Here is a 24595-nt window from a genome sequence, read left to right as displayed (position 1 = left end):
TGGAAAGGCCAATACTAATTTTGTTTGACATGTATTGAAGTGGGAAACAAGGAATGAAATATTACATAGAGAAGACTAACCCATAATCACCTGCTCCTTTATGCAAATCTCTTTGCCAGCTTATTTTTCTATCCACTAGGGGGATCATTACACAGTTAAACTGCATAAGTCTATTCATAGCTATTTTCCAGGTCTCATTTAATGGAACAAAGAAGAAAATACATTTGTAAACAAAACACTTTTTTTTTTTTCAAAGTGACAGAAAGGTAAATAAAGTATTTCAAGTATGTTAGATGCTATATAATTGTTTGATTGAATTTTAAAAAATTTATTTAACAATATGCTTTGGGCAATTTAATATACTATTCATGTTGTAGTTTCTAAAGAAGGCAGAGAAGTAAAGTCGCATTCTGACATTTATTTGTTATCACACATAAAAAAGATGACATCTTCCATTAAAAAAAATTATATTGTTATACTTTTAAAATGACTAACATCTCAGAGAAAGAATCAAATAGCAGGCGAATGTAAAGTTTCAAAAATAATATGAATCATCATTTTGAAAATTAAACTATATGTTAACCAGGGATTCTTGAATTTCTTTTTGAACCTTATTAACAGGCTTAAAGGTACTGAGTACCACCTTATACCATTTCTTCTTATCCTAAAAAACTAAATCTACATCAATACATAGCAAAGCCAGTGAATATCAGAGGTCAAAATGAGGAGGAAGAGAATTCTCATCATTAGGGACACCCAATGAAACTTTCTGGAGATGGAAGATGGAGTGTCTTTTGTGAGGAACAAAAGGAAGCAAATTCAGACACTTAAGACTTCTTAGCTGGGCAAGTCACTCCCCCCCCCCCCCAAAAAAAAGATAATGATAATAAAAAGGAGGCCATTATTACTGGATCATAGAGTATATGGACAAGTAAGATACAAGAAAACTGAAAAGGTGGGAAAAGGTAAGGTTGTACAGATTTTAAAAGCCAAATAGATAATTTTACATTTCATTCTAGAGACAATAATCACTGGCATTTATTGAAAGGGGGAGGGAAGTAACCTTGCCATCCTTATGTTTATAAAGATGAACAAAACAGATGAGTGGAGGATAGTCTGGAGTGGGAAGGAATTTAAGGCAGGGAGACCAATCAGCAGGTTATTGTGGCAGTCCAGGTATGAGGTGATGAAGGCCTGTTTCAGTCAAGTAATTATTTTTTCAGTGCCTACTATGTGCTAGTTACTGTGCTAAGTACAGGAGATACAAATAAGGCAAAAAACAAACCTTGACTCAAGAAGCTCACAAACAAAATATTTAATATTAGTTATAATCACTAGTGTTTAGTGCGCAAACATTTTCAAAATATTTTACAAATATTATTTCATTTTATCTTTATAACAACACTTTAAAGTAGGTGATAAGAAAATTAAAAGTCAAATGACTTGTTCAGAGTCACCTAGCAAGGAAATTTCTCAAACAAGATTAGCACTTGAATCTTTCTGATTCTAAGACCTGTTCTATCCATATTAGAAGTGAAAATCTATGTCTGAACAAGATTTATATGGGATAACTTGGTTATAATAAAAAGAAGGAGGAAATTAGCATTAAAAGATATAAGGCAAGATTTCTTGTAGAAAGTGAGGTGTTCATTAGGACTTTTAAGGAAGCCACGGAAGTCAGTTAGCACCAGGATGGAGGCAATAGCAGAAAAGAGAAAAGGATGTAAACAAGAAATGACAAAATCTGACAACTATTTGGTTATGGTGATGAGTGTGAAAGAGAGTGACAATTTAATGAAGAAACCTGTCTTTTGAGCCTGGGAGATTGGGAACATATTGTTATTCTCAATATTAATAGGGCAGTTACACAGAAGGAGGAATTGTGGGGAAAAGATAGAGTTCAATTTTGGATATGTAGAATTTGAGGTGTCTATGGGGATATCCAGTTAAAGACATTTAAAAAGCCATTAGAGATTCAAAATTGGAGGTCAAGAGAAACATTAGGGCTTGATAAATAGATCTTAGAATCATTTGCAAAGAAATGATTGAATCCATGATAACTTAGGTGATCATCAAATAAAGCCATATAAAGCAGTAAGAAAATAGGACACAAAACAAAGATTTGGGGAAGGAGTCACCTACAATTAAGAGTAACAATTGAGGTGAAGTTGCAGCAAAACAGATTGAGAAAGAATATTCTTGACAGGTAGGAGAATATCCAGTAGAGAGCAATGTGAAATAAAAAATACAAACAAGAGTATCAAGAAGATGGCAATCATCAGAATCAATGAAGGAAGAGAACTCAGAAAGAATGAGAACGGAGTTTGCTGAAATAGATTGGCAATTAGGAGATCATTATTACTTTTGGAAAGAGCACTTTCAAATGAACAATGAGAATGGAAGCCAGATTGTGGAGTTGAGAAGAGAGCCGGAGGGGAAAGTAGACACTCATTGTAAATGGCCCTCTAGGTATTTAGCCATGAAAGGGAGGAGAGATACAGAACTGTAGTTATCAGGGATGGATGAATCAAGTGAAGGAATTTTTTTTTTAGTGTTTTGGTGCCACAAATATATTTATATTTATAGCCAGTGAAGCAGACATTAGTAAAGAGTGAGAATGAGAGAGGAAGTAATATTGTGGAGGTCATGGAATGGAGTGGGATCTCACGTATGAAATAAAGTTTGCTAAGACAAACTTTATGTGAGATAGGATGAAGAAGATAGTAGGGAAAGATATTTGTATAGATGAGGTGAGGAAGAGGGGAAAACAGAAAACTAGACAAAAAGCTTCATTTTTTTTTTTCAGTGAAACATAAGGCAGGCTTTTTCAACAAAGACAGCAAAGAAAGGAGAGCTGTTTGAAGTTTGGAGAAGGATAAAAAAAAATTGGAAAAACTGGAATTTCTTCCTCTCTTTCCTTTTTTTTTTTTTTTTTTTAACAACTCCAATCTATTATTAGAGAAATTCAAATTAAAACAATTCTGAAGTGCCATTTATTTTTCTATTCTATATCTATGTTAGAGGGAATGTAGAAAAATAGATACAATAATGTACTGTTGATGGAGTTATAAATTAATCCAACCATTCTGGAGAACAATTTAGAATTATATCCAAAGAACTATAAAATGGGGTATATTTTTGACACAACAATTACTTCAATTGCTACCTAGGGTTAATCACTGTATGGATATGAACTCAGTCAAAGTAAGATCTGTTGAAGACCTTAGTTTAAAAAGGCCAAGGTCACTCATTTCATCCACAGTCATCTCCAGTTATCCTGATCTATATCTTGCCACTGGATCTAGATGGTTCTGGGGGGGAGGGGGAAATGAGGCAAGTGACCTTGCACAGCCTCCCCACTTAAATCCAATTTACTCACATGTCACAGCATCACCTCCCTGATGTCATGGTCCTTTTTCAGAGCAAAGGACAAAAACAGCAACAACTTCTAGTAGGTCTGCATCCCAAAGAGAAAAAAGGAACGAGAAAAACACCTATCTGTACAAAATATTCATAGAAACTTCTTTTGTGGTGAAAAAAATGGACATTAAGTGGATGCTCTTCAATTTGGGATTGGCTGAACAAGTTGTGTTATATTAGTGTTAAAATACCATAATTTTATAAGACATGATACTTATGGAAAGACTTATATGAACTGATGCAAAGTAAAGTATGTAGAACCCTGAGAACATTGCATTTAGTAATAGCAACACTATAAGGATGATTAACTATGAAAGACTTAGCTACTGAGATCAAGAAAATGATCCAAGATAATTCCAAAGAAATCTTGTACAAAAATGTTACCCACCTCCAAAAGGAGAACTAAAGAATTCTAAGTGCCAACTGAAGCATATCCTTTTCACTTTCCTTATTTTCTTGCATTTTATGTGTGTTCTTTCAAAGGCTAATGTGGAAATTTATTTTTCATGACTACCTGTATGTATAATTGATATACTATTGCTTGTCTTCTCAATGGGTGAGAAAAGGCCAGGAAGGACAGGAAAATGGGAAAACTTTGAAGCTCAACATTTTAAAACATAAATGCTTTATTGTTTTATTTTTTATTAGATTTTTATTTACAAAACATATGCATGTGTAATTTTTCAACATTGACCCTTGCAAAGCCTTCTGTTCCAAATTTTCCCCTCCTTCCCTCCACCCCCTCCCTATATGGTAGATAGTCTAATACATGTTAAATATGCTAAAATATATGTAAAACATAAATGTTAAATTGGGAAATATTTAACAAAATAATTAAAATCAGAGCAAAAAAAAAAAAACAAAAACCCTTCCATAAGAAGTAAGATAGTGAATTAATTAGGGTGAATAAAATGGTTGCCTTGCAATGGAGACCAGTTGATATTATGTAACATAAATTTGTAGGGCTAACCTGGTTAGCACGGTTTTATGATTTTCTTCTAGCTTAATTCAATAGTACATAAGTAGGAGTAAAAGTAGCAGATGATGGGAGAATTGTAAGGCTGAATTTTAAAGGTGCATTATCTTTGATGCAATAAAAGGATAAGGAACTCAAAAAAAGTTAGACACTGTAGAACTGAGCTGTTGAACTCCATTAAGAAGCATAAAGGAAAAAAAAAATCACAAAAAAATTCCATTTCTAGGTTTCTTCATAACAGTAAAACTAATGATCTGGAATAGATGCCCTCTATGGCATTTCTCAGTTATAAATTATTTTGCACCAAGGAAATAATAATTCTAACCCCCAAATTATCATTAGATTAAACAGGTCAAAGTCTTTATTAAATTTTCGTTCTCTCTTTCCTTTTTAACAGTAATATATCTACAGAGAACAATAAAGCCAAAGACTCCCATAATAGTGCTATAGTAGTAAATAAAATCTCACAATCTCATTCATTCATTTATTCAATAGACATTAAGATCTTATCTTGGGCAGTAAAGCCAGCTTGACATACCCAGAAAGCCTGCCTCCAGCCAGGAATCCTGAGTTCAGTTTCCATCTTTGAAATATCTTGGTTATGTACCACTGAACAGATCACTTGAACTCTCAATGATCTAGGCAGCTAATATTCTAAGTTGCAAACAAAATAGCAATCTACATTGGCAGAAGATTTTTTTTTTCATCTAGAAGCTAAATCCTTTCCTTATCTCTATTATGTAAAATACTATATGACAAAGTTATAAAGATAAATAAAACCCTGGTCTTTCCCCTACTGCTATTACTAAGCCCCACTGATTTATAAAATATTATCCATCTCATTTCACTGGGACCAATCTAAGAAGCAGATGGGCAGCAGAATGAATAGTATTCTTGACCGCAGGAAGACTTGATTTCATATCTGCCTCAGACACTTACCAGTTGTGAGATCCTGACCAAGTTACCTATACTTTATTTTCTTTAGTTCCCACCTCTGTAAAATGTGAATAATAGCACTTAAAGAAGGTTACAAGTGAGCTCTAGGAGTCAGTTCTTGGGTTTTATTTTTTAAACCTTTTTTTTGGCGGGGGAGAGATGTTCTTGAAGTACTAGATTATGGCTTCTATTGAAATGTCTTTATATTTGATGTATAATTTTGATTTTGGAGAAGTTTGAAAGGTAATGGAAATCACATAAAAAAATCTAGTTGGCCACATTTTGGCTCACATGACCATGAACATCTAAAATCTTTCAAATCTGTTTTTCTTTATATTGCTGTTATGTAAATTAGCTTCCTAGTTGGCACAGTTATATTCCATTATATTCGTATACCATAATTGAGTTATCTTTTCACCAATAGAGGCATATTTTACTAATTCTGAAGTTGTTGGATACTATGAAAAATCGGCCAATCATATGTAAAATGATTCCATGACAATTGCAGAATCAGATAAAGTATAAAGCATACATTGATAGTCCAGACCTAAATATACCCACAGGATGTTATTGCACTAAACATGGAAGCAATATGACATTATCAAGTGAACATAGCTGCGTGTTAAAATAGTTAAGTTTAGTGGAAAGAAAATAAATTTGGACTAAGACAATTTGAGTTCCAATCTTCAATCTTTATTACTGGAGGCAAGTTATTCAATTTTAGTTTCCTGCTCTAAAATAAGGATAAAAATGTTTATATTTCTTGTCTTAAAGGGCTATTGTGATCTTTAAGTGAGATAATGTATGTAAAATCATTTAAAAGTACCATGTAATTCTAAGCTATTATTGTCATCATTACCTGTTTATTAGACTACATTTATGTGCTTAGGCTATTACAATATGAGAAGCATCACTGAGAAGATTGAGAAACACCCATGGGCCTTTTGCTCTCCAGAAAAAACATGTTTTTTATATATTGGTGAGCGAGGGAAATACCTCTTTTGTTTCCATTTGAAATGGAGTTGTTGCTTCCATGAGCTAGTATCTGTCAACCTACGGATTACCCACAGCATGAAAAGAAGCAATGTAGCATGTAATCCAAAACAGCAGATAATCCCTAAACCATTTATATTTAACTTTGGAATATGGCATATATTTTTTGGTTGACTTCTCCTCCTAATTATGTTTTTTTTAACTAATAAAATTAGTTCTCATTCTCAGTGTACCAAATGATAGCAAATGGATAATTTTTTAATGATCTACAATCAATTTTTTTAATGTCCAAGCAACTATCTCCACCTAAACTTCCCCCTTTATTTTCCATACTTCTAAATTAATTCCTCAGCATTAAGACAATGCAATACTAATGAATTAGAGTCAAGTTCTCAGCTAAAAAAAATTGGGCTCAAATGCTTCATTTATCATATATTACCTATATAAACATAAGCAAATAAGTTGATCTTTCAGAGTATCAGGATGATTTTAATACTGTAAACTAAAATCAAATAGAAAATATTGTAAGAAAGGAAAATATAAACACCAAAATCACAGGTTTAGCGTGCTTTACCTCTTGCCAAAACAACTACCAACACCACCAACAAACACTCCACAGTTGCCATTTATGTTATTGTATAAAGGATTTTAATACAACATTTCATTTAAGCATTATAAGAAATTTTTGAGGTAGGAAACTTAATGTTAATGGTTCTCAAAGATTGTATACATGTTCATAAAGCTAGTACATATCATAGGCAGGATTTGAACTTAAAGTTTCCTTATCCTAAGTTGAGTCCTCTAGTGATTATTCAACACTGTTATTATATAATTTAAAAATATAAATCTGTTTTATTATATCACTGAGAATAAAATTAGTAGAAAACTATGCATATTACATATTACAAATTCCATTATAGATTTCTACTAGATTACCTAACATAACTGCTTCTTTCTTTTGGTTTTCCCAGACAATTCTGTTTGTATGCACATATAATCAAGTATTTACTATCATTTCACTGACCGACACCCTCAATATAGATTCTATAAAAATAAAGATTCAATGCTATGAAAACACAATAGAATCACAGAGATGTATGGTGATCCTGATTTAACATGTATCTCTGTTTATTTCTAGGGTAGATTTAGCAAGTTAAGTGAGGATATGGTACTATGTAGTTATGCTTATTTGCATGTATAACTATGCTTTCCTAAAACAAACTACTATATTCTAAATGATAAATAAAAAGTGGGTCAAAGAACAAATCACAGAAACAGTTTATAACTATGTGAAAAAGTTGTCAAATTTTGGGGTATGCCACTAAAACAGAAAAAACAAATACTACAACCTTTATCTAAATACATACAAATACACATGTATACAAACACATATGCATACATATATATAAAGAAAACAGAAAGGAAAAACATTAAAAATTAAACTGAATATTGAACTCACAACTGATAATCAACAAATTATCAAAAACATAAAAAAGATATTAAAATTTTGAGGAGAAATAGATAAAATAGAAAATAAAAGAAAACAATGATTAAGCAAAAATAAAAGTTTGTTCTTACAAAATAAAGTAAAATTAATAATCTTAATGGAAATATGATAAATATCTAAAGAGAAAAAATGTTTTTTAAATGAGCCATGTGAATTCAGAGTAGAAAAGAAATAAATACAATTGTCAAAGCCTACTATACATAATCACATATGAGGAAAACTGAACTTAAAGGAAGTAGATGATTACTTATAGAAATATAAAGATCATGAGTAGTAAATAAAATTATTTTAGGTACCATTACCCTTTTACAATTTATTTTTGTTATTTCAGTTTTGTTCAACTTTTCATGACCAGTTAAGAGTTTTCTTGGGTAGTTTGAAGTGGTTTGCCATTTCCTTCTAAATGACTCATTTTATAGATGACATGAGGCAAACAGAGTTAAAAGACTTGCCCAGGGTCATACATCTAGTGAATATCCAAGATCAGACTGCCGCTCAGGAACATCTTCCTGACTTAGGGCTAGATACTCTATTCACTGTACCATCTAGCTATCTAATATGTTTTCGAATTTGTATGGATCAATGTTCTTGTTCATTGTTCTGTTTTAGTCATGTCTGATTCTTTGTGACTCCATTTGGGATTTTCTTAAACTACTAAAGTAGTTTGCCACTTTCTTTTAGACTTTATATTACAGATGAGGAAACTGAGACAAATGGTTAAGTTTGTTAAGTCAGAGTCACATGGCTAGTACATTTCTAAAAGCTTTATTTGTACTCAGAAAGATGAACCTTCCTGACTCCACACCTAACATTCTATCCATGGTACTAATTAGCTTGCCTCTACAGATAGGTATATACAAAAGAAAGGTAAGGTAAAGGCAAAATGCAGCATAATTTATTTTCACTTCTGACTTATCTTTTAACTTAATTTTAAAAATAACTTCAAGAAAATATGAAACTCAAAATTAATGAATGAAATTATTTTAATATCTATAGAATATCAACAAAAACCAGGAACAATTTTTAAAGGAATTTCATTCAAAATTAATATCAATGAATAGATTATTTTAGAGAACAAGCATATTTAAGTAACATAAATATAATAGAAAACTATAGAAATAAAAGAAGAACTTAACTTAAGTAATAGGCTATTCATTGATCATGGAAAATCACTGCTAATATAACAAAAATAAGGCAAACTAAAATAATTTAACAATTTAATGCTGCACCAAGCAATGAAGAGCTTAATGTATAGAACTTAACAAAATAAAAAAGAATCTGTATGAAAAAAAGTTCTAAAATGTCAAAGGGAAATATAAAATGTCAGAGGAATAAATGTGAATAGCAGTTCTAGATACTAAATTATATTGTAATATAGTTATCAAACTATTTCATGCTGTTTAAAATAGAAAAGATAAGTTAAAATGATTTAACTTAAGGTCTTAATAAAGGTAAGAATATATGTTAGATTAGTTACTACATTAAGCGCTAAATGGAAATACAGTTTAAATATAAAAGATCATGTGTTTCTAAAAATAAAATTAAAATGTTTAGCTGTATCTCTCATTCTTTAAGCAAACAAGATATTAGAGACAGAAACACACATGACACACACATACACATGGACTTGCTCGTGCACATGTACACACATCAGCTAATTCTGGTTACGTGAAAATGAAAAGCTTTTACATGAACAAAATCAATGCAGGTAGTATACAAGGGAAATGATAGACAGGAATAAAATATTTGTATCAAATATTATTGGTGAGAGTATTATGTTGACAATATATGGAAAATCAACATAGTTATGATCTTATAAAATACAAGTAGTCAAAGGATATGAACATCTCTCAAATTTTTATTTCCAAATTACTAATAATATAAAAAATTATTCTAAAACACTAATAATAATAAAAATACATATTCAAACAATTCTGAAATTCTATCTCAAACATATAAATCTAGGGAAGATTTCTTTAAAATGAAATTAAAGATGGAGGAATTAAAAGAAGACAGACACTAATATATTGTTTTGGGAGCTGTGATTGGCCATGATTCCTTTTTTAAAGAAATATATATTGTTTCTATGTAAATGGCAAATGCTACTATTCGGTGCATTCATCCTTCTCTATTAAACAAAAAAAAAAAATGGATTCACCTCTAAACACTTTAGTTTGTTATATTCAGATTGTCTCTGTACTTAATACTGTTCCTCTCACAGACTTTCTTCCTAACATGTGTGCTCTACAGTAAATTTGCTTCATGTATTAGTTCTGATTATAAAGAGGAATAATTGCTTTATGGTTTTTGCATATAAATCGCATGGTACCTAGTATCATATCACATGCCATAGATCTAATTTTTATTACAAAAACCTTAAAGCATATAAAAATGTAATTTTTACCTAACAAAGCAAATCACAGATTTTTAATTCATAGAAGGTTAATATTCAAATTCTTGGGAACTTTGGCATCAAGAATAGCATAGAATAAGTTAATATTATTTGCCTTTTGGAAATGTCTATTTGATACTTTCACATATAATATAGGATGAAATTATCTTAGATGGCCACCAGGGCTGCAGCATATTACAAAATTGTTCAATATTATTTAACTTATAAGAGAAAATAGAGTCTAATGACCAAAATTCTCTGTTTCCATTGGAGACTAATGGACTAATTGGGATAAAATGTTTCTCAAATAATGTCTTAAAAAAACTAAACTAAAAGGGATTCAGCAATGTGCTATAATTTAGTCATTCAGAACATAAAAAATTGAAGAATAATCATAAATGCATAAAGGAAGTATTTTTGATGTGTATTCACACACATTGGCACAGGTCTTTGTGTGAAAAATAGTTTTGTTTTCCTTTAGGGACCATTCTGAGTAAGAACACAGTGACAATAACATTATAGAATTGCTCAAATCAAGATCACGAATTTAGTCTCTATGGGCTTAAGATAAGAAACAATATTTATAAGAGACTGTCAAAAATAAAAAATTGACAAATTTGATCAGAATTAGACTGACTTTTAAAATCCAAATTCTTCCATTTATAAATGACTCAGAAATAACCTCAAAAGATGGATAAAAGCTTCAACTTTGAAATGAATCAAAACCATTAATTTTAATGCATCTTTAAAGATTTCTAATAGCAGACAATATTTCTCATACTAAGAATCTCTGGAAGATTTTATGAAAATTAAAAGCAAGCATGAGATAGAGGAAAGAGTACTTGTTTTAGACCAGAGGACCTGGATTTAAATCCTGGTTCTGCTGTCACCTATCTGACCCTAGGCAAGTCATTAATGGTTCTGGATGTCATGTTAATTCAAAAATGAATAAATTAGTTAATTCATATGGCTCCTGTCAGCTTTAAATACTATAATCTATCATCTCAACATTTCTTCTTAGTTTTGAGTCTCTTTGTAAAAATTTTCTTTGCTTCCATCTCTATACCCTTTTCATTTCTTCCCACCCCCACCTTTTTTTCTGAACTAAGCTTCTTCCTTCTACTTACTCTTTATTTTGCCCAAATGCTATTAAGATTAAAGAGCTAAAAAAGAGATCAGAACTTAAAGAAGGTATCTAAAACAGTAGATTTAAATCAGACCCTTTTTATTTCCCTATTAATAGTTAACCTTGTATTTTGTTGCTGCCTTACTATCATTTTTCTTTCTAATCTATTCTTTACCTATCTTTGACTATCAGGTACTGACTGACTTTCTGCAGTCTGTAGATGTTTCAAAGGTAGCATGGAATAGTAGGTAGAAAGCTAGACTCAGAGCCAGTAGACCTATGTTTAAATCCCATCTCTGAGATATTAAAGAAGGGAAAGGGACCTGTATGTATAAAAATGTTTGTAGCAGTGCTTTTCATAGTGCCTAGAAACTGGAAAATGAATGGATGCCCATCAACTGGAGAATGGCTAAGTAAATTGTGATATATGAATGTCATGGAATATTATTGTTCTGTAAGAAATGATTAGCAGGATGAATACAGAGCAGCTTGGAGAGACTTACATGGACTGATGCTAAGTGAAATGAGCAGAACCAGGAGATCATTATACACCTCAACAACAATACTATATGAGGATCAATTCTGATGGATGTGGCTCTCTTCAACAATGAGAGGATACAAATCAGTTCCAATTGATCAGTAATGAACAGAACCATCTACACCTAGCGAAAGAACACTGAAAAAGGAATGTGGACCACAACATAGCATTTACATTCTTTCTGTTATTGTTTGCTTGCATTTTTGTTTCTCTTCCCAGGTTATTTTTAACTTCTTCCTAAATTCAATTTTTCTTGTGCAGCAAGATAACTGTGTAAATTAGTATACATATATTGTATTTAACATATACTTTAACATATTTAACATGTATGGGACTATCTGCCATCTTAGGGGAAAGGGTGGAGGGAAGGAGGGGAAAAGTTGGAACAGAAATTTTTGTAAGGGTCAATGTTGAAAAATTATCCATGCATATGTTTTGTCAATTAAAAATTACAATATAAAAAAAGAAAAGAAAAGAAAAGAAATTCCATCTCTGACATGTACTATCTTATGTGACCCTCAACAAATCACTTAAATTCTCAGCATTTTTGGCAACTTATTTAGATAATAAATTGCAGAGAACATGTCAACCTCCATTGGTAGAGATTTTACATGTGAGATTTCTCTATACCAATGAAATCTATACTTCTAAATAGCAGTGATTTTTGTAGTTGGAAAACAAAATGAAAACAAAGTGGTGCCCATTGTTAAGAGAGTGAATGACTTGACAAACTGTGACATATGAATGTTACAAAATATTACTGTGCCACAAGAAATAATTCTGTTCTGACATTTGCTATTCACTCCTCTGTCATTTTTTGGCACTTGCTACACCTATTTTAGTAGCTTTTAACTAGTCTCCTTAACTTTTAAGCTTTCCACTTTCCAGCTCATGTTTCACCACACTGCTTGAGTAACCTTCCCAAGGTATTCTTTTGATAGCATTTTCCTCTACTTAAATGTTTTCTAATGTCTTTCCATGACATACCAAGTACAATATAAAATTCATATCCAGACATTTGGAGCTCTCTATAATGTGTCTATAACCTGCATTTCTAGCCTCATTACATATTATATATCTTGGCCAAACTGTCCTGATTCTTATGTGGCTCTATATCTGTTCATGCTATTTCTCATTCTTTGAGTGGATTTCTCCTCCACACTTATTTTCACTATTGAAATTTCTCTATTCCTTTAATTAATAAATTATATTCTATCTCTTCCATGAATGTTTCCTTGTTTTTCCTAAATAAAGATGATCTTTTCCTTCTCAATTTCTCATACTCTGTCTTTACATTATCACATCCTACCTTTTTCAACATATATCTAATAAACTACATTCTTAATTAGATTTTAAGCTCCTTGAGGGTAATTACTGCATTTTATTATTTTATTTTCTATGTGATTAACACTTTAAAAAGTATTTGCTTGTTTACTCGATTGTTTACTTGAATATTTACTCAATTTCATTTGAATTGGTTATTCTAATTAATTTGATTCCCATATGCAGAATTTTATTAAATTAGTTCTACAGGATTACTTTAAGAGGATGTCTGCTGTCTCTCATTTATGGACCCAAATATTTCCCTTATTAAATCACACTCCTTCCTATGTACTTTGGAACTTTAAGTCCTATGTAAATGAAAATCATCATTGCTGTTTTCTGCCCAATTGATATTTTATGTCCATTTGTGCTAATCTATCTCTGACACATGAAAAAAATGAGCAACCATCAAGTTCATCTTTCTAATCCTACAAAAATATAAACTCTCATTTATGATAAAAGTCAGTATAGAAATAAACCACATGTGATTGGAAAGAAGATATTAATATAAAAGATAAAAATAAGAACTAATCTGAGAAATAATAGTAACAGTATTTACCTTAATTCTTAACTTTAAAAATCAATTATTCAACTTTAGCACAAAAACACAAAATTTACAAGTTATCTTAATATCACCGGTATTTTATAAGAAAAGAAAGCATTTTTGATATCTAACTTGCCATAGCCAAAAAAAAGTCAATATCTAACAGTCATCTCCTTCAATGAGTGATCTTTTCCACATTTCTAGTTTAATCTTCAGATAATAAATACAGTCTTTTAAGTTTCTAGGTTGCCTTGATTGGCAAAAGCACTAAGCATCAGGGACTTTTCATGTCAAAATGAATCATCATTGTGGGATTTTTATTGAAAACTCCTATTAGCCCAGTCTCCATAACCATTATTGGTGGGAAAAACATTGTGCAGAGGAGGCCCATTTCCTTATCACTATCATCAACATCTGTTGACAAACCACTCACTACCTGCAAGGAAGTAGGTACAAGAGCCTTGGAAATAGCAGTATCTCCAAGATCACCAATGTTGCTTCTAGTCTGGGGCCCTCTTAATCAACAAAAATGGAAACAACTCCTATGGAAAAAGTTTTATCCATCCCTTACCAGCTGTCAATCAACCACCTGCCACACATACAGCAAATAATTGAGTCTCATTGAAAAATGCAAGGGCCACCCAAGGAAGAAAGAGGAGGCAGCAAGTGCCAGGTGAGTTAAACCACAACCATTACCATGATCACCATTTTCCCTGAGATCCTTATGGTGAAAGACCAAGACCTGAAATAACAAAAACCTTAGGAACAGCAATTTTTATAGCCCAGTGCCTAAAACCATTATCATGGGAAAGAACCCTTATGGAGATGAAACCTAGCAACTGCTCCTGCAGGTACTCTCACTATAGATACTGAAGACCCCCCCCCAAAAAAAAGGAAAGTTTTTGTCACCAGGGTCCTTGCCATTGGCCTAAAAGTTCAGCATCAGAAACCATCATGATTTCCCTAATGGTAATTATATTAAGGAAGAAGTATGAACATTTACTTTGCATCTACTCTAAGAACCAAGGACTTTCTCATTTGATATACATCCTAAACCTTTCATGTAAATATGAACTTCTTAAGATCAGGGGTTATCCTTTATATTTATATCATTAATGCTTTGCATATAATAAATGCTTTAGGAATACTTTAACTCTTCATTCAAATATGATTCTCATGAATGTGAATCACAGATGTCAATGACAATATCTGATATTGCTATACTCTTTATATGTGTAGGTTTTATTCACATATATAGGTTTTAAAACTATTGGCTCAATGGGATTATGATAATTATTTATAAGAACATCTGACTACTTTTAATCTACAAATATGCAGCCATGACAATTTCATGTTATCACTATGAAAGGCAAAATCTGTTAGATGGATGATAATACTTTTAAGCACAGAATAATTTATTTTGTTGTTTTTGTTAAGTTGTTTTATGTATCTGGCTCTTAAGTGGCCCCATTCAGAATTTTCTTGGCAAAGGTACTAAAGTGGTTGGCTATTTTCTTCCCTAGGTCATTTTATAAATGAAGTAAACAAGGTTAAGTGACTTTCTTAAGTCCAAAAACATAGCAAATGTCTGAGGACAGATTTTTGGACTTTTTTTTTTTTTTTTTTTTTTACTTTAGATCTGCCAATATGTCCACTATGCCACCGATCTGCTCCTGAATAACTTAGAGAAATATTTATTGAAAATACAACCATAATGAAGTTTTATTCTATATAATTTAAACCTCTTTTTCAAATAAGTTCTAGATAGTTATTATCAATAGGCATAAAATATATTTCATTCTAAATGAGATCAAAATACTCAGACTTGTGCAAAAAATTACTTTTAATTAATATTTACAAGAGGGAGAAAGAAAAAGAGGGAAGAAGGGAAGGAGAGAGAAAGAAAGAGGGAGACAAACAGAAAGAGACAGAGAGACAGAGAGAGACAGAGACAGAGAGACAGAGAGAAAGACAGAAAGACAGAGAGACAGAGATTGACAAAGAGAGAGAGAGAGAGAGAGAGAGAGAGAGAGAGAGAGAGAGAAAGACAGAGACAGAGACAGAGACAGAGAGACAGAGAGAGACAGAGAGAGAGAGAAAAAGAGAGAGAGAGAGAGAGATAGAAAGAGAGAGAGAGAGAGAGAAAATGAATTTCAGTGCTTTAATTTGGACAGTATTGAAGCTGAGTTCTATATAAGAAAAGGAAGGAAATGCTGATTTCTCAAGACATGCAACCGATTCTATAAATTAAGTAATATAATTCTGATTTTCTTTAAAATATATAAATCATGATACCATTTCAATAAAACTTCTATTTTGAAAAACAAAAACAAAAATACTAGCAATATGGTAAAAGAACATAGAGAATTACTGAGGGACATATCTTCTTGTAGGGCTTGGGAAAAATCTGCTCAATACTAAATCATTGTGGAGTCTCTACCAAAAAAAAAAAAAATCAAAACCTGAAGATTTTATTTGTAAAATTTTCCCTAATGCCATGTATACAGTTTTGAGTTCCATTTCTATATACATAATTTTCTATTGCCCTCCTAAGAAATTTTCTCTATTAAGAAATTGTTAGAAGCTGTTCCCTTGAAAAACATTTCCCAAGCATTTATTTGAAACTAAAATGCATATTTTATTGCTAATCTTCAAACTTTACTAGTTTGATGAGAATTGTAGGTATGTCTGAGAAGTCATTTGCCGTATTAGTCTGTTGAAATCCTTCCCCTTCTTCAAGGCTTATCTCAAATCTCACCTGTTCTAATGAAGACTTACCCAATCCATCTAAGCTAGAAATAAGCCCTTTTCCCAATTACTAGTTGTTATCTTCTAAAGCATAATAAATTACTACGCAGAGATTGAAAGGATTTTAAATAAAACATTTTTAGAGATCGTGTAGCCTATACCCTTCTTTTTAGAGATAAAGAAAATTAAACCTAGGTTAAAAGTGCCTTGCACAAAGGTTACATAAATAATAATTAACAAGGCCAGAATTCAAATCCAGGCCTCCTAAATACAAGTCCAGTTTTCTTTCCATCATATAACTTTTATTTCCCAGCCCTTCTTGCTGCTGGATAAAATTAAGGTAAAGGTAAATCACTGGGCATATTAAACATAATATAATTCAAAATTTGTGGAAAAAGTAAAGACTGCTCAAAGCTTATTCAGGAGGAAAAAGATGAGCTATACAGAATGCATGTGGTCTTGGATCTACATTTTAAGAAGCAGACAGATTCATCTGAAAAACCATACTTGCCAAAAAACATTCAAAAACTTAATATAAAAGTCTTTAGGAGACATAAATGATTTTAATTAACATTATATTTGAATGATCTTCTTGGGGGGAGGGGGCGTTATCAGAAGCAGAACACTAACAGCAATCCAGTCACTGTTCAAATCATAGCCAAAGAGAATCAGAAGAACATGATAGTGGGTCTGGGATAGGAGTGGAGGTAATCTATATGATTGCTTCAATTTTATATCTGTTTTCCTGGTGATTCCATATGTGGTATTTTATCTCTCTAAGTCCCAAAGTCATACATTTGACTTAATTTACTTTTTGCCTCCCTCTGTAGCAGTTCATTTAATAGCTTCCTCAATTTTTTTTTTTTTGAGAATAGATGGTTTAAGACTTCTATTTTGTTTTTGTTTTTTCTTGTTTACCACTTTGCATCTTATATTCCTGTAGTTACTCATTCAATTTGAATTCTCATTTATTCTGTCATCCACTTGTGGATAATAGATTCCCACAATCTATTTTCTATTTTCTTTATGGTAAATTCACCTTGTTCTTGTATGCATTTTTCGTCATTTCCTTTCCTCTCTTTTTTTTTGATCATATAATATAATGATTTATTTTATGAGTTTTTTTTAAAAAAAGATAATGGCTTTGTTTATTCAGCTTTTTAATCCTTTTCATTTTAAAGCTTAAAAAATTAAATATTTAAAAAAAAAATTAGACCCATACAAGATTTTAGAAACTCATACCTTAGAAATATAACTCCTTCATTTTATAGATGAGAACCTGAACTGTAGAGATAAAGAGGCTTACCAAAGATCATTCAAGTAGTAAGTGACAGAAGCATGATTTGGACTTGAATTCTATGAAGCTAAATATAACTGTGTTTTTCTTACATTTACAACATCACCTGCAGTTTACTTTATATTTTTTAAATGACCTCCTCAGTTCATTTTTAAATTTTCCCCTATTTTGTGATGTATTTTCAAAATTTCTTCTGAAAACTCTAACTGAATCTCATATATTTCAACAAATTATCACATTGGTATCATTTTCTCTTATATAATTACTTTTGTTATTTGTTCTATAACACATTTATTATTCAGACTGTCATACTTAGACTCCATATAGCTCTAGACATTTTATCATGTTTCTTATATTTATTATTTTTAAAATTCTGATATAATCTGTAAAGGATGCATACATCCTCTTTGTCTTTGTATATTTGTTCATGATTACTTTATGCCTAGAAACTGATCAGTTTTTATATAGGTACTTATGAAATTTTCCAGCTCATATGTGAAAGCTGGAAAATTTGAATGTGCCTTAATATTTCCATTCTTAAGCCATCAGAGATAAAATCTTTTTTCTCTATCAAGTTTTATTAAGCTCTATATTTTCCTTCTAGGTTTGGACTTTCCTGATCTTGCCAGTTGTTCATTTTCTCATCTCTCCAATCTGTATTTACTATATTGAGAGATATCATTATCAATCTATCATCTATTTTCTTTTGTATGTATATGTTATATATACATATATACATATATATGCGATATACACACACACGCATATATATGTATGTGAGTGTGTGTATATATATATATATATATATATATATTTTTTTTTTTCCCTTGAGGACAACAACTCAAGAATCTAATAAAGATCCTTGAACATAGTAAGTATTTAATTAAATTCAGGCTTTTGCAAATGAACTAAATTTCTTGTAAATAGTGAATAATCAGCTCTTGATTTCATGATTTCCTCTTGAAGACTATAAAATATGTTGCTATTGAAATTCTGAGGTTTGGTTCATATTTTACTTGAGTTTAGTTTGAGCTTTATTTCTGTTGTTAGACAACAGGTAATCCAATGACTTTATAATATTGTTATTTGCTCTTCTACAAGATTATGTATCCCATCAGAATAGGAACCAGAAACATCACTGAGCAGCAGAAAGAACATTTAACCTAGATTCAGAATACCTATATATGAATCCCAGTTCTGATATATGCTAAATTTGTAACTGTGAAAAGCAATCACTTTAACTCTCAGACCCATGTGCTTCCAAACTCTATGATGACAATATCAACACCTTGACTATTCACATTATAGATATGAAAATTACAAACATTATGCAGTCAATGCATAACAGTAGAAAATTCTACTTGATCTTTATATTGGGCACAGACAACAATAAATCAATCATTTGTTAATCACTTTGTGGCTAGACACTGTGCAGAGTACAGGGGATAAATAAAAAGAGACAACAGTCTTTACTCTTGAGAATCTTACAACTTCATGAGAGAGAAACATGCAAACAAATATTTTCAAAGCAAACTATATATAGAATAAATAGTAAATATACTAATTAATATAGGGGAAGCCCTAGAACAAAGATGAGTTTAGAGGAGGCTTCTTGTAGAAAGTGGAATAACAACCTTAACTATTGTAGTGCATTCCATAATGACTGATCTCTATATGACTACATTTCTTCTTATTTTTGGCTATAAGTATGATTTCATGTTTTTAAAAATTTATAACTATAAGTATTATCTTTCCCCACTCTGAGGAATATAAATAAAACAATATTTCTTGTTATAGAATATTCATGTGCATATATAATATATACTGCCTCTTTGAATCTCTTTTTAGATAGAGCAATTCTATGATAAAAGAGGCAGAAATATAATTTTGTATAAATAAAAGGATTACTACTGTTACATATGAATATTTTGATGTCTAGAGGGAATAGGAAAATAACTTTGTTTTAATTAAAATATTATATTTGTAGGATGAAACATGATTTTTGAAAAGGTGTCAAATGGGGATAGAAAATAAACTCTGATATGCATTAAGAGACACAAATACCCCTTTGAGAGATATAGAATGATCCCTTACTTTTGTGGGAATAGTTTGCTATTTTAAGTCATAGAAATATTTTATTTATTAAAATCATCCAAAAACTTGAAAAATGAACAATTTTAGCAAAGTTTCAGGACATACAAATTATCACAAACAAATAACTAGCATTTCTATATGTTACTAAGAAAGCCTAGCAGCAAGAGGTAGAAAGAGAAATTTCATTTAAAATAACTGTAAATAAAATAAAATATTTGGATGTCTACCTGCCAAGACAAACCCAGGAACTATATGAACAAAACAGTTTCCACACAAATAAAATCAGATCTAAACAATTGGGAAAATATTAGTTACTTGTTGGATAGGGTGAACTATATAATAAAAATGACAAATCTATCTAAATTGACCTATTTGTTTGGTGGCCTACCAATCAAATTGCCAAAAAATTATTTTATAGAGTTAGAAAAAAATAAAAGCAAAATTCATCTGGAAGAACAAAAGGTCAAGAATATCAAGGGAATTAATGAAAAAAAAAAATACAAGAGGTGGTGATCTAGCAGTACCAGACTTAAAATTCTATTATAAAGCAGCAGTCATCAAAAACATGGTACTGGCTAAGAAATAGAGTAGTGAGCCAGAAGAATAGGTTAGATACACGTGACACAATAATTAGTGACTATAGAAATCTAGTATTTGATAAACCCCCAAACTCCAGCTTCTAGGATAAGAACTCACTATTTCACAAAAATTGTTGGGAAAACTGGAAAATAATATGTCAGAAATTTGGCATAGATCTACATTTCAAACCCCTTATCAAAATAAGGTCAAAATAGGTTCATGGTTTAGACATAAAAGATGATACTATAAGCAAATTAGGAGAGCAAGGCATAGTTTGTTTATCTCTCAGATCTTTGGAGAAAGGAAGAATTTATGGCCAAAGAAGAACTAGAGAACATCATGAAATGCAAAATGGATAACTTTGATTACATTAAATTAAAAGGTATTTGCATAAACAAAACTAACACAGCCATGATTTGAAGGGAAGCAGAAAGCTGGGGAAAAAAAAAAATTTACAGCCAGAGTTTCTGATAAAGGCCCTATTTCTATAAAGAACTGTCAAATTTATAAGAATACAAATTAATCCCCCAATTGATAAGTGGTTAAAGGTTATGAACAGACAATTATCAAATGAAGAAATTAAAGTCATATATATGACTCACATGAAAAAATCCTCTAAATGATAATCCATATAAATTTCCACTAAAAGTGAGGTGTAATCAAAAAGAAATGTTGTTTTTACATGTGACTATGGAAAATTAAAAAAAAAAAGAATACCAAAGACATTAAGGATTATGTTGAAGCCTTTAGAGCTGCAAGAATTTATGAATACTGAAACTTATTTACATATAACTGTTTTATTAGCAAAGTTGGTAAATAATTTTTAAAAAAGAGCAATCAAAAATCTAAAGATTAAGTTATATTTTTTTAAATGACTATTAATTTGAAAGGAGAAATTTGAGGATTTGTAACTTTTGAAATGAAAGGTGAGTGATTAAGAGTCAGAAGGATCTCATTTAGGTCACTAAAATATGTATATGTAGGAATTTGGAAGAAATAAAACATATTATAGAATTTTTTTTTTAATGAGAAGAATTGAAGATAAGGCAGTATTACTGAAATCTGTTGGAGTTGTGGCAATTGGAAGCAATCAGTTTATAGAAGGCTTTTATTAAGGGATTCATGATTGTTCAGATAGATAACTGATTCATTAGACAAAAACTTCAGGGAGAGCAAGTACTCTTGAGTACTCCTAGGGTTCAAGAGAAGTGAAAAAATTTCACGTGAGAGATGTTGTTCTTTGTTTTTGGCTTTATAAGAAAAATTAATTTTGTTTTTTTTGGTGAAGTGAATTAAGGGTGAACTGTGTGATAGAGAGCTCCATTCTGATTGGACAATGAAGCACTTGAATGAGTGATTGAGAGATTGTTCTCATCTGTATGTCCCAGAAATGGTCATTTGGATGAGTTTTGAACTTCTCTGGCCTAAAGAGAACTTTTACTCTTATTTAAGAAAACTTAACATTTTCTAAATGTCTTTTTAACAGGGATGGCAAATTGAAAGAGCTTCTGTTATGTTAAAGAAAAGAATCATCTGAAAGGTGATAAGAGCTAACAGTTAAGTAATGAGAAAAAGAGGAGGCTCTTATCATGATGCCGTTTCTAAATGGACCAATGACATCAAAGCTTTCAGGAAAGAATTATAAATTCTCCTTCCTTCTTCCAGCTTCCTCTGTAGGCTCACTTCGATATTGAATGAACTAGTAGCAGAGTAGGATCCAGGTGTGCATTTGATATATTTATTATTTATGTATTTATTTTAATATATTAGTAACCATATAATACAATTTTACCATAGTGTTAAATAAATGGTTATGTTTAAAATCTGAATAGTATCATAGTCAGTGGCTCATTCTATAAATATCAATCACCATGTGGTTGTGTTATCTTGTGAGTGGCTACTTGTGTAAATAGAAAGCACAATTGATGTCGGCTCAAGAGCTTGTGTCGTGAGTTTTTTCATAAACAGGAAAAGTGGTCTATATCTAGAAACTTAGATTTTCAGTTTAAGATCAACAAATAAATCCTAGAGAATGAATGGGGTTTGAATAGTCCCCATGTGAGTGGTGATAATGTATTACTGATGGATAGCTATACCACATCACATCTCCTGTTCATAATGCTTCCCATTATATTTTGGAATATGTATGTTTTTGTGTCTATAAATTCATTTGAATGCTCATGTGTGATGTTCTATTTTGTGTTTTATCTATACCTAACCCATGAGAACATCAATAGATTGATTACATATTTCCTCTATCAACAGGCCCACTATCCAGAAAAAAACAAAAAACAAAACAAAACAAAAACAAAGCAAAGCAAAACACTTTAGTATAGTGCAAAGAACACTAGTCAAAGACTTAGATTCACTCCCAGTTCTGGTGTTTACTGTGTGATCTTGGTATGTTGCTTCAACTTTTTATTGGACTTTAGTTTTCCTCATCTATAAAATGAAAGGATTTAAATACACGATCTCCAAAGTTCCTAAAATGGTATTGAAATCATGTCTGACTAGCAATCAAATCCAACTACTAAAGTTTGATTCTTAGCTCTAAGTTAATAATGTCATTTTCAAGTAAAATCTCCTAAAATGTTTTGAAAGGCACTGGCCAATGTGATGAGATGAGACAATTTGAAAAGTCAGACCTTTAGCCTCTCGTAGCAGTTTATTCAGACTTCTCAGGAGTTTTTAAGACTCTGGCTTGCATGATATTTGCTTTTGTATGTGTTTCTTCCTCTTACTAGGTGGTAAGGTACTTGAGGGATAGGAGTTCAATTTCTTTATCTTTGTATATCCCTCAGTGCCTACAACAGAAGAGCTATGCAATGAATGTTTATCCAGTCGAATATCCCATCAACTCTAAAAAGAAGCACATTCCCCAAACTGCAATAAAACAAATTGACAGAAACACTGGCTGGCAGTGGTGCTTTCCTGCTATGCCTTGGTAAGCACGGATAGCCAACCACAGCACTGCGGAGGGTTCGCAGAGAGATTCTGGGTCTTGCTACTTTGAACAAGTGGATCACTCGGCACATGTTTCTCCCTGGAGAAAGAGCAATACCAACAGTTAAAAATAAGAGTTGGTAGTCATTTAAAAATGTCCAGAATCAGCTCCTTTCATCCTGAGTAATTGTTTTATGAACTCTGTTGCAGACTCTGGTGTCCTACCAAGCCAGTCAAAATAATTTGGAAGGTCCTCTACATTTAAGAGAGATAAAGAAGACAGGGCTCTGGTGTGAAATCAGGGGGATGAGGGGCTGCCTTCCCCTTTTAAGAGCAGCATCAATTAAGCCCAGGGGAGGTGGGTGCAGTTTACTAGTTAATTAGTCCAGGGATGTGGCTCTTTCATGTGTAATTCAGAACAGGAACACCTGGTGTGCCTCACTTCAAAGCACAAAGGGGGTACGGGGAGGGAAGAAACCAAACAATGCTGGAGAGGTCACAAAAGAAAGCAACAGTAGAGGACCAAGAACTGTTTGCATCTGACCTTCACCCTGCTATAAATCAAATGAGATTCCCAAGGAGCCCCTCCCCACAAGTCCGGAGAGAACAAACAGCTTCAGGCCCACTAGGGGAGTTCTAAAAAGACGTGGTGTTAATTAATTGTTTTATAACCTAATTAAAAAGAAAACAGAGAACCGAGAAATGCAGATAGGGATGTAATGATTATAATCATGGTTTTGATATATAGCACAAACCAAAAATATTGACATGCCCTGTTTGCAGTGGTAGGAGCAGGGTTACACATGTAACCTCCAAGCAAATTAGAAAGGGGGAGAGTTCCACTTTGGGACAAATTACACGGTCTCACTGAGCCGGGCATTTAGCTAATGGGATCCTTTTTCATGAATTCTGAGATGGTAAGGTAATTTTTTTAAAGCATTGCTTCTGAAATATTCTGGCTCTGCACACAGTGATAAATGCAAGGGAAAATACTGGTGTTTAAATTGAGTCAAAGAGCATACGATCCCATCAATGGCATTTTTTGAGGTGAGGGAGTTGGGAAGGTGGGAAGGAGATGGCAGGGAGGGTGGAAACATATTTTAAAAGAACTGTTTGATGGGCTCCATCTTAAGAGGGGGAAAAAGAATTCCCCTGATGCAATGGATGGTATCACACACA

Source organism: Antechinus flavipes, chromosome 5, assembly GCF_016432865.1.
Source record: "Antechinus flavipes isolate AdamAnt ecotype Samford, QLD, Australia chromosome 5, AdamAnt_v2, whole genome shotgun sequence".
NCBI lineage: Eukaryota > Metazoa > Chordata > Mammalia > Dasyuromorphia > Dasyuridae > Antechinus > Antechinus flavipes.
Note: the sequence above shows the minus strand (reverse complement) of the source record.